General features: G+C 40.8%; 1 pseudogene; it reads right to left on the bottom strand.

Annotated features, from left to right (window-relative positions):
• The window catches only part of LOC133097316 (ferritin light chain-like), a 120635-nt pseudogene extending 108252 nt beyond the window's left edge, over positions 1 to 12383 (bottom strand).
• Between the last annotated feature and the right edge of the window lie 403 nt (positions 12384 to 12786).

Here is a 12786-nt window from a genome sequence, read left to right as displayed (position 1 = left end):
CAAAAAAAGGGTGGAAATGTTTTTTCTTTTATTATGAAACTGGAGGAAAGGCAAGCCTTATAAGCAGCATGAGGCCCACTAGACTTCTCCCTGATGATAATGTGAATTTAGAAGAAGAAGAAGGATCCAAGGCCATAGAACAATTTTGAAAGCAAAATAAGGCTGCTGAGTCTTCACCCAGTGTATGAGATTAAGTTTTAATGGCATATGATGAAGTGGCCATGACACAGCTGGCAGAGCTGGTTGAGTTGTTGAAAATGGCTCTTGAAGCTACAGGAATTGGAGTAGACATAGAAAAAGAACAAGGTATATCCAAAAGAGTGGAAGGGCAAAATTAATAAAGAGAAAAGTCAAAAATAGAGAAGAAAAGCAGTAAACTTGACAAATAAAACCAAAAGCTTGTTCTTTAGAAAGACCAGTAAAATAAGCAATATTTGGCAAATATGATAGAGATGGGACTAGCTATAAAACAGAGAGAATATTTTTTTAATTGCCAAAGAATACTATGCTAGCTTTAACCAACACATTTGAAAATTCTGGACAAAATGGCTGATTATTGATAAGTTATATGCAGCCAATATTTACTTATATTTTGAGTAGAGAATACAAGTAGCTTTATGAAATTAGAAAATATAATCAAAGATATGCACCTTAGAAAGACATCCGTTATTTTCCAATGTACTAAAAAAGCTAGAAGAGTCCTAATACAAAAATCAGATATGGAAAATTCACCCAAAAAGTAACTAGAAGCACATTTCTTTTAAGATCTTAAGTTCTAATGAATATTAGCAAGTAGATTCCAGCAACATATTTTTAAAAAGTCATTATAACCAAGAGGGATTTATCACCATCAAGCAGATATTTTAAAGTAGGATAAAGTTGGAATGAGGAAAGAAATGTCCGTATCCAATATCAAAACACACTCCAAATTTCAGTAGTTTGAAAAAATCTAATAAGCTATAACAATACATCAGTATATTATTAAACCAGAATAGGAACCCATGTATATATGAGAAATAAAATATAGGGTAAGTAAAGTACAGGCTGTCCTCACTGTGGAACTACAACAATGACCAAACGAGCTGAACTGTGCAAAGTTGATCTTAATGATCGATGGGGAAAATACTATTGTTCCATGACCTTAAAATCTTTCTGACGAAACACTAGAAACTTTCTTGTTGGTTATAAAGTTATAGATAGACTTAAAAAATTAGTAAACCTTATATTTAGTTAATACAGTACAACCAAAAACATTAGAAATATTGAGAATTAACATGTTTTATTCCATTGTAAAAAACTTATGAGACGTCTAGTTTTGAGTCCAGCATGGAAGGAGCTTGGAAGTTGCCACTCTGTCCTAACAGGTAAATATCTGAACACACTGAAAAATCAGCAGTTCTTCTTAGATTCATTAGAGAGGTGAGGTCACAGGAAAAAATCACTGTGCCCAAAATTGGAGAGGCAGATGGCAGATACAGAGAATAACAACCTACCGGAACAGAAACCCAAGAGCAGAAATCTCTGTGGACGCCAATAGTGAGGTAGGAAAACCTGAACTGTATTTGACGGATTGCTGGAGGCTTGTGTGGAAAGATCTGTGAGGTAAAAACTCCAGGGAAGCCCCTGTCCTTTTGGGAGTTTTGTCTCTTGACCTCTACCAGGTTGTGACTACCAGGTGAAGGTCAAAGGAAACTCCCCTTGGGATTCTGGCAGGGGGAGGGTGAAAGGAGCAAGTTTGAAATACACCAGAGCATTCTGCTATGCTTCATAAGGCCTGCCCTCAGGAGAAGCTGTTTTACCAGAGGCCTAACCTATGGGATTTTGTCAGAGCCTAACTGACCTGGGGGAAGGGAAATATCGTACCCTGACCTATTCCAGCCATTGTGTTTCACCTAAGGGGAGGGAAAACACTGAAAGGCACTTGTGACGTTCATAGCTGAGGAGCACATGCTCATTATAAGACTGAGACCTAATCATAAGACTATGCAATGCTTCTATAACACCACATCACTAAAGGACTATGTACTGCAGTTAATTTCACCAGTACATCGTGTCTGGATTTTCAAGGAAGAGAAAAGTGAAACATGTAAAATGCTTGATTAAAACCAGAAATGGCAGAAAAAGCGTGGAATTTAAAAAACGAACAAAGGACAATGACAGTAAATATGAAACAGTAACAAATATGGTAGATATTAATCCAATGGTATCAATAATCATTTTAAATACCAATGGTATAAATACACCAATTAAAAGACAGAGATTGTCACAGAGGATCGATAAACAAGATCCAAATATAAGAAATCTACTTTAAATATGAAGGCACATATAGCTTAAAAGTAAAGGGTTGGGGAAAGATACATCATGCTAGCACTAATTAAAAGAAAGTTTGAGAAGCTGTATCAATTTCAGACAAAGCAGAGTTAAGAGCAAAGAAAATTATCAGGCACAAAGAGGGGCATTCCATAATGATAAAGGGGTCAATTCTCCAAGAAGACATAACAATTCTTAATGTTTAGGTGCCTAACAACAAAGCATCAAAATTCGTGAGACAAAAACTGATAGAACTGCGAGGAGAAAGAGATAAATCCACTATCATAGTTGGAGATTTCTACATCCCTCTATCATAAATGGACAAATCCATCAGGCAGAAAATCAGCACAGACATAGCTGAATTCAACAACACCATCGACAAATGGATATAATAAACGTCTACAGACTGCTTCATCCAACAACAGCAGAATACACATTGTCTCAAGCTCACACGAAGTATACACCAAGAAAGACCACATTCTGGGCCATGAAACACACTCTAACAAATTTAAAACATCAGAAATCATATAAACTCTGTTCTCAGACCACAGTGAGATCAAACTGGAAATCAGTAACAAAAACAAAGCTGGAAAATTCCAAAATACTTGAAGATTAAACGGTTCAATTCTAAGCAATGCATGGATCTTGCTGTCTGTGTGTGAACTGAATAACATGCACAGTGACCAAGCACCTACAGACTTTGAAAGAAGGGACCTGATTGTTCACCGATCATGATACACATCTGTTATATCCAGGGTGATTTGTGGACTTAAGAACTAGCTGTGAAGTTTGTACTTTATGCACTTCCTCACAGTTAATATGGCAGTAACTGAAATTTGATTGTTTTGTTGGCGTCCTGGGATTATTTAACTAAATCACGGTAACTGAAATTCATGCATGGGCAAACTGTTCAGAGGGAGGACTGCATGTGTAGCATACATTTGGCAATATTCCATTGCAAGAAACAAATACCTAGAAGAATGTAAAATAAGATAAGAAATCAAATTCTTGTTATGAGGAAGTCTGTCCCTAAGCAGAACATGAATCTGAGATATCATAAAGAAAAAGAGTTGATTTGACTTCATAAAAATTAAAGAATTCTGCACAGTAAAAGGCAACCCAAACATAAAGATAACTGACAAACTAGGAAACATAATATAAACATTTGACCATGGATTTGGCCAACAGTTCCTTTTCTTCACAATCGTATGAGGAGGGGAAATCTCAGTGAGTCAAACCTCATGAATCAATAGATGAGAGGTTAGACTAAAGTTCTCATATGGTGTGGATTTAATTTTATGGAAGGCAAAGTACCTTCCAACAGAAGATGTGGAGTATTACCAGTCTTATCCAGATCCTTGGCAATGCAAGTAGAGAAACCTTGTGTAACTGTGTGATAGATGAATCTCTTTTCTGTTCTATAAGAGAAGGAGAAGAATCTGTCTATTTCTCCAGGGCACAGTTCCAATATTGTCTGTACCACTGAGCTTTGCAAAACATCGAAACGCACGGTCTTTAGCAAATCACTCTTAAACAATCAAGAGGGAAAGAAAGGGAAAGGCTAATGAACTTGCCAATTACCTTTGTAGCCCTGACTGCTGAAAATAGGGATGATGGGAAATATGTGATGCCACGTATGTGAAACTTAAAGAGCACAGAGATTCAAATGGAGTAGAGTAGGGAAGAATGCCTCTGATAACCCACCCAAGTTGAATTATTTATAGTCTCGAGTGGGAAATGTTGATTAAGAAATGAGACGATACAGGCAGGAGCAGCCCCTGAAATTGTGCCTAAATACCTCCAGTATTCCTAAGGAATCCTGCGGACAACTGTGTCAGAGCAGAGCTGACAAATGGAGTATAATAAGCGCAGAGATCATGGCCTTGTCAGCCAGCACACGGAGAGCATTACTGATCCTCAGCAAATCATTACTGATCCTCAGGAAAATGTACTGTGACTGGGTCTAAAACCTGACTGGAATTTTCCATAGATGTGTGATATTGGAGATGGGTTTGCAGCTGCACTTGCCAAATCACCTTTGCAAAGCACGGTAGGTCACAGCCAGAGGAGCAAAGGCTGCTCTGCTCTTTCTCAAGCAGAAAAGGATTTTAGAAGTGCCAAGTTCTCTCCCACAAAGGATGGGGATAGCAGATTATGAATTAGTGATTAGTACAATATCTGTGATCCCTCGGCTAATTTCCGTCTTGAAGCTGGGGTATAAAGACTCAGGTGTTGGGTGATGAGCCACAATCCCTCTGAACAGGTGCTTAATCAGGACTGGATAGGATGAATTCAGGCCTGGGCATCTGGCATCTGGTACCAGCCCTTTTTCTGGCAGGTTGCCTTTAGACATGTCCCTGACACCTTTGCATCTGTAGCTTTTTGTTGTTGTCTGGTTGTTTAAATATGTAAAATGGTGATAACACTCCTTGGTGGCATATTCTATTTTAAAAAACCTTCCATTACTCAACGCACATCAAACAGTCAATGCTTTCTCTTAGTAAACCTGCATAACAATTTTCTGAACTCTTCTGCTCTGGGCAAGAGTCATAAATACACCAGGCAAACAAAGTGAAAGAGGAGACAGTACATAGTGTTTTATTCAATTGGGTCTTGATACCTAAGTGTGACTCTTAACCAAGGATTATGCAGTAGTTAAGGACACAGATTAAAGTTGTTTAGAGTGTATCCTAAAGTCTCACTGCCAGAATTTAAATCTCTACTCTGGAAATTGTAGACCTGAGACAAATTACTTGCCTAAACTTCAATTCCTGCATCTGAGAAAGATAATAGTATCTACCTTGTAGTAGACTGAATAATACCTTTGCCCCCAAATGTCCACATTCTAATCCCCAGAACCCGTGAATGTCACGTTAAATGGCAGAAGGGACTTTGCCAATGGGATTAAAGTAAGGGTCTTGAGATGGGGAGATTCACCTGGATTACCTGGATGGGCCCAAATGTAACCACTGGTGTTCTCAGAAGAGAGAGGCAGAGGGAGTTTTTACTCCAAAGAGAAGGTGATGATGAAGTTGGGGTTGGATTGATGTGGCCAAAAGTCAAGGAATGCTGGCAAGGAAGCAGATTCTCCCTTAGAGCCCCTAGAAGGAGGATGGATGGCCCTGTCAACTCCAGGGAAACTGGTTTTGGACCTCTGTCTTCCAGTACCATAAGAAAATAAGTGTGTTTTGTTTTAAGCAAGCACATTTGCAGTAATTTGAAAATTACAGCAGCCATAGGGAACTAATGCGTACCTCATAGGAACTATTTCTCCAATTAAAATGTGTGACTGGGAACACACTTAGTGGCATGTCTGACACACGGTAGGTATGCTACCATAGGTCGTTCTTGGAAACTGAAGCCTTGGTTTTGAGGGATCATCAAAACCAGTACAGTGGTTGCCATGTTTCTCCTTGTTGATCCTGGTGACAAACCAGTAGAAAGAGCTCCCTCCTTTCCCACAGGACCCCCACCCCTAGTACTTAGAGGGAAGAGGTTATGTCTCACTTAAGGCACCTTCTTCTTTTCCTTTCTACTTTTTTTTTTTTTCATTAATCTTCATCCAACTGGCCTTTCTAAATTTTAAAGAAAACAAAACCATTTCTCAGTGGATTCAGATACTACCCCAAGTTAATATTCCAACCAAGTTCTTGTTCTTCCGGGTCTCATCACCAGAAATTTCTGAGCCGAAATCCTCTCTAGTTTCTAGGATCACTCATTTTCTCATTTCTCCCTTCTCCTTTTAGTTCAGAGTCTTGTCAACTTAGTCCCTTCCCTAAGCACAACTTATAATATGGTGACACAGCAAAGTGATGAAAGTCTAGACGGTCTGGTTTTAATCCTGGATTTTTGCCACCTACTTACTGTGGGACATTAGACAAGCTATTCAACCTCTCTGGGCCTCAGTTTCCCCCCATAAAGGCGAATATTACATATAATGCCTACCTGTAGTGTTGCCATTATGAGGATTAAGTGAGTCATTATTTGCTAAGCACTTAGAATAGTACTTGTGATAGTCTAAGCACTACAGTTGTGCTTGTTAATAATAATAAATGCAATTCCAAGCGTGTAACTTCCTCAACTTTGTCATAACTTTGAGATATTTATTTGGTGAAATCAATAAAATCGTGTTTCAAGGGAAACAGAAAAGTATTTTTGAGCGATTGTCCACGTGGCTAGCTTAGATATTTCACCACAGTCAGTGTTTCCAAGTTTCTATACAACAGCCTGGGCGAGTCCTGTAGCAAACTAGAAATTGATGGAGCTCGTGTTTTGAACCCTTTATCTCAATGTCCCCCCAACCCCAACCAATCCCCATATCTGTAGACATAAACTTTCATTTGTCCTCCGTCTTCTGAAAACCTACTTCTAAGAAAGTCTCTGATCTCCAACTTAGCGTGAATTTAAGACAAAAGTACTATTTGCCTCAGAGAGACAACTTTTCAAGAGTGGTTTTGTTTGGTTTGGTTTTTCTGTCTCTCCCAGCCCCTCAGCCTTGGACTAATCCTGGAGCTCCGTATTACGGCTCTCACACTTAGCACCTGTGGGATTCTCCGAGCCTCGGTTTTCCTACCTGGGAGGGGCATCTGAAAACCATCTGGATTTCAACCAGTACTCCAAGTACTTATGAGGCAGGTAGTCCTTATTCCATATTGAGCCAAATACTGGTCTAGGCCATAAGTGAGATCTCACCAAGGGCCTCATGTATCTCGTAAGATTAAAAATTTTGTATGGCACTTCAGGCTAAAACTCTGGTTAGTAATAAGCAGGGTGTTTTCCCTGCATATGTCTCTCAAGAATTAGAGAAAGTTCCTGTCCTGGGACTGCTGAGAGGACCACGCCCAGCTCTGTCTCAGGTGAAGTATGAACTGCTGGTCAGGCAGCCTCACTACATCACATCACCCTGGGTTCACGGCAGTGACTGGCTCAGGGAGGGCCTGGGCGGTCTCATAACGGTCAAGGGCTGTTTCTAGATCTCTAAAAAGAAGATATTTAGGACAAGAAAGACATGCATCCGTGAGTCTGAAATTCTCAAATCTTCCCCAAGCCACCTTCTAATTCTTGAGAGACATATGCAGGGAAAATACCCTGCTTATTACTAATCAGCGTTTTAGCCTGAAGTGCCATATAAAATGTTTAATCTTACAAGATACGTGAGGCCCTTGGTGAGATCTCACTTATGGCCTAGAGCAGTATTTGGCTCAATATGGAATAAGGACTACCTGCTTCATAATAACCTGGAGTACCAGTTGAAATCCACATGGTTAGCTCTCCCACAAAGCAAGGAAATTAGGGTGATGGGGCCAGAATTATGCATTTTCCATAATTAGTAATTAGTCATTATTTCCGGCTTAGCCTAAAAGCAATTTGGTCCCCTTTCTTTTAGGATCTTATCCTTACTTTGGTCTTACAGCTTCCAAACTGAGTAGGGGAGGGACAAGCGTTCTGGCAAAGGATTGGACCCAGCCAAGGAAACAATACTGAATTTGAAAATTTTAAAAATAATTTATTATGGGCAAATAGTGCAGGGAGAAAAATGGAAGAAGGTGGGTCAAATTTTAGGAAAAGTAATGAAATCTTGTGAGAAGATAATAGTTGAAGTACAAAGCAAACTAAAATATAGCATGAGTTTAAATAATCGATAGTAAAGACAGAAGTAGGGGTGTCATACCTAGAGAGAAGAAAATACAGTCCTACCATACTCTTGTCCCCAGGACTGAGCAAAACTTAAATAGTTAATATAACTTCTTGGTTTTCAAGCCTTAGTGTCAACCTGTAGATAAAACACAGGACACTTTGCTGTGATTGCATAAGAAAATGTAAATGTTATCAGCACTGACAAACGAAACAAACACGGTGTTGACAGGAGGTGAGTTGTACAAGGGGAGAGGAAAGACAGAGAACTGTGGGTGCACAAATAGTCTCATGCAGAAAGAAAATTGTAAGATTAGGGTGAAAGCTGATACCATAAGAAAGTTGATGCTATAGCTATATACTATAGCTAATATTTCTTGAGAGCTTCTGCGTGTTGGATACTAAAGGCTGCAAAGGCCTAATTATTATTTGCATCATCCTGAGCAACTCATGTGATGGGGATCATCCATTTCCTCGGTTTACAGGTGAGGAAACAGAGGCCCAGGAAGGTTGTATGAATTACTCAGGATTGCAGAGCTAACTAGGCGAGGAACAAAGTTTCCAAGCCAGGTGGTGCATGTCCAGAACCAGTAGTTTTTAGCTACTATGCTACCACTTCTCCCATCAATAAAGCTAGCAAAACTCCATGAAGTTACAAAAGAGAAGCAGCATGAGTAACGACATGAATATGATGTATTGGAAAAGAAGGGGGATGAGTAGTAGTGGGGGTAGGAGTTTATCTTCCTCCTTCATGTTAGGGTGTTAAAATTTATCTAAAATGGATATAGCAGGATACACATAATGTTTAGAATTATGGGGGTAACATTGAAGTAGCGAAAAACTGTCTCTGGAGAGGAGAACAGGGGTTAGAAGGGTTGAATTTCAATATTATTTGAGTTGCTCTCATGTACATGTATTATTTTCATAAAAAAGAAAAGAATATTTTTATTTATTTAGAAATAGCTTCAACTGTGTAAATGCATCAAAACATGAAATTCAAAATTATCTTTAAATCTCTCACACATTTGTTAAATGCTTGCCTTATCAGGATTGTTCTTTTCAGCTTTGAAGGCAATTTTTCAAAAATAAAAAGCCAAGAAGTGTAAATTTTTAAAATTAAAAAATTGTGCCTGGTAATATTGCCAGGCACCACAGAGAGCAGGTGTGGAACTATTAGAAGCAAACTGGATTTCAGCCCTGCTTCTGGGAGGCAGTTCTGACTAGAAAGGGCAGGAGATTCTCTGAAGCCCGGGAGCAGGAGTTCTTTTTTTGTTTTTTGACTTTTGTTTTAACATCTTTATTGGATTATAATTGCTTTACAGTGGTGTGTTAGTTTCTGCTTTATAACAAAGTGAATCAGCTATACATATACATATATCCCCATATCCCCTCCCTCTTGCATCTCCCTCCCACCCTCCCTATCCCACCCCTCTAGGTGGTCACAAAGCCTGGAACTGATCTCCCTGTGCTATGCGGCTGCTTTCCACTAGCTATCTGTTTTACATTTGGGAGTGTATATGCGTCCATGCCACTCTCTCACTTCGTCCCAGCTTACCCTCCCCCCTCCCCATGTCCTCAAGTCCATTCTCTACGTTTGCGTCTTTATTCCTGTCCTGCCCCAGCAATCCCACTACTGGGCATATACCCTGAGAAAACCATAATTCAAAAAGAGTCATGTAGCACAATGTTCATTGCAGCTCTATTTACAATAGCCAGGACATAGAAGCGACCTAAGTATGCATCGACAGATGAATGGATAAAGAAGATGTGGCACATATATACAATGGAATATTACTCGGCCATAAAAAGAAACGAAATTGAGTTATTTGTAGTGAGGTGGATGGACCTAGAGTCTGTCATACAGAGTGAAGTAAGTCAGAAAGAGAAAAACAAATACCATATGCTAACACATATATATGGAATCTTAAAAAAAAAAAACAAAAACGAAGGTTCGGGAGCAGGAGTTTTGATCCTCTGGAACCATAACAAACAACTTAGAGTAAATGAATCAGGCGGCTGGGTGCCTGGAGGAGTCTGGCAGCCTCTCTGTGATGGTGTTCTTTGTTTTCACAGGTCTAATCTCATAAATGTTGCACTAGGCTCAGTGCTGTGCATTTTTAGGCTGAGTTATATTTTTCCATGTGTGTACTTCATAAAAGAAAGCACTTTTATGCTCCCTTTAAAGAAGGGATCTCCCATTTGAATTGCCAAGTGAAAGCATTCGAAGGAATTCATTAAGCATACATATACGTGCAGTATGTCCATCTGTCATCGAAGTATGTCTGTCTGTCTTATCTATCTATCTATCTATATCTACCTGTCTATCCATCTATCCTTATGTATAGAACAATAACAATGGCTTATAAGTCACTTCCCTGCATTATTTTATCCTTCCAAAACTCTTGAGAGGTAAATAGGCCATAGAAAAAGCACTGAGTTCACTGAAACCCTTGAAGGTTGAATTAACTGTTTGTGACCACACAATCAATAAATGGTGATGCAGGGAATTCAACACACATCTTCTCTGTCCTCCTTTCCCTCTTCCCTCCCTCCCACTTGCTGACTCTATTCCAGCCACATTATTTACTAACTCTCCCCTGAGGACAGTGGTATCCTTCCTCTGGGCCTTGCAGAGGTATTCCCATGATCTGGAATGCTTTTCCCTCAGATGTGTGACTCATCTGCCTCCCTCTAGACTGTTCAAATTCCACCTTCCCAGTAAGACTTATCCTGTCTACCATTTAAGTTGAAAGCCTTTCTTCTCTCTGCCCACAATCTCACCTCACCATATACTGCTTAATCTCCATAGCATTTATTACTGGCTAACCTACCAGATAATTTACATGGGTTTCTGTTCTCCCCTCCAACTGGAAGATAGGCTGTACAGACTCAGGAATTTTGCCATTATTAAACCTAGTGGAGGCCCAGCGAAACTCTAGGGTCAGCCAGAAGTGGGCACAATTATGACTCTTGTGATTTGATATTTTACCAGTTTAGCTCAGAGCTAAGCCAGTTCTTAAAGAGGATCTTTTCTGTTATTTTAAGCAGCATGGTAAATTTGAGGTAAACTTAAATTTTCAATAATTACAGAGCAGGTATGAACTCTTCCTTTGTTTCTCCAGACACATGAACCTGGATGCCAAATCCATCCTCTCCGGGTGGAGTGGGAATGTATGACGATGACTGGCCTAAGTCTGAATTGAATAAAAAGATGTCCCAAAAGACATTTAAACATTTTCAAAAGCTAAAATCATAAAGTGTGGTTCCTTATCACACATCAGGGATTCTCTAGCCTCCAGTGTGGTCGGAGTGGTGAGGGGACAGAGACACATACAGAGAAGCCAGGGTGAGTCACCCCATCTCTCCCTCCTTTGGACCTTAGTTCCTTCTGATTGTCACTCATTACACTCAAAACACATTTCAGGAGTCAGCACATGCAGCCATAAAGTGTGCCTAATTCCACATCCCAGTTACGGGGACGCAAAATATTGGGGCCTTAAGTCTGGCTCACGCATCACCACTCACATATGTCAGTTCTTCCTCTACAGCTGAGTCAGTGAGTAAAGACACGTAAACAGAAGCAGATTAATACGAACATGGTTTTATTGACATATATGTATATATACACACACACACACACACACACACACACACACACACACACACACACACATATAAAGCTGGGAAAGAGAAGGGCCCATTGAGGCAAACGCATAGGGGGAGAGGAAGCATCTGAAAGCAGCAGTGGGCATCCTGCCAGTTCCAAGTCTAGGGAAAACTGGCCGGGAGCTTGGGTCGGCCAAGTTAACAGTCAAGCCAGGGATGGCACAGTGGATGATACAGCCAGCTCTCTTCCATTCTCCTAACTGGAACTTCTCAAGTCTGGTGTAGTTCTGAAGTGGGCTCATATGCTCCTCACCCTCCAGCGCGCGCACACACACACACGCGCGCACACACACACACTCTTGCACACCCCTGAGGTGTGGTCCTCCAGCTTGCTGTAGGAAGAGAGGAGGTTAAGTTTCACTTAAAGAGGCTGAGCCGCTTTCCAGTGAGGCAAAGTCCATTCATGGTTACACACAGTTTGCAGAATAAGATCTGCTTTTCATTTGTTGAGTTTCTTCATAGAAGAAAGGAATTAGCTGGTGGCTCCTCTGAAGCCCTGGGCAGGTTATGAGGCTGCCAGACTCCTATGAGCACAGGCACAGCTGCCCTGACCAGGAGCCTCCAAACACAATGCTGGCTCGTCTAAGTCAGAGGGGTGTCCTGACTTGGGGACCCCAGTGTTCTTACTGAGAGTAGAGGTTCCTCTCTAAATACGGATGGTGCTGTCCCCCATGGCACCACCTGGGTTTTGGCCAGGGGTTGCCCCAGGTGCTTTGTATGAATGAGGCACCAGAAGTGTATCCAGTCACAGCAGGTGTGGTGCTGTCCCCCATCACCCCCACTGTTCTCTGCACAGATGGGTTCCAAGTCTGATGGCAGTTATTGACACAGGGCCTCCCAGCACCGGTGAGATGTTGTGCCCTCCATCCACACCGCCTGGGTATTGGCCAGGTGGGTCCCAGTTGTAAGCGGGAATACCAGGTCCTCCAATCATGGGAATGATGTTGTTCCGTCCTATACAACCACCACCTGGATTGTAGGCAGGTGGGCCCCTTGTGTTTGGAAATAAGGTAGAACTAGAAGTGTGTTGAAACCCACAGGTGGTACCCACGCTTGCAACTCCAACAGATGTGGTGTGCTCTGGTGGAAGGTGGAAACTGACATGTCCCTTGACAGAGATTTCTTCTCCTTGGTGATAGAACTTTTAAATGTAGATTTTCTACGTCCAGATGGGCC

This window comes from Eubalaena glacialis, chromosome 9 (assembly GCF_028564815.1).
Source record: "Eubalaena glacialis isolate mEubGla1 chromosome 9, mEubGla1.1.hap2.+ XY, whole genome shotgun sequence".
Taxonomy (NCBI): Eukaryota; Metazoa; Chordata; class Mammalia; order Artiodactyla; family Balaenidae; genus Eubalaena; species Eubalaena glacialis.
The sequence above is the reverse complement of the archived record's forward strand: the minus strand, read 5'-3'. Positions and strand labels throughout refer to the sequence as shown.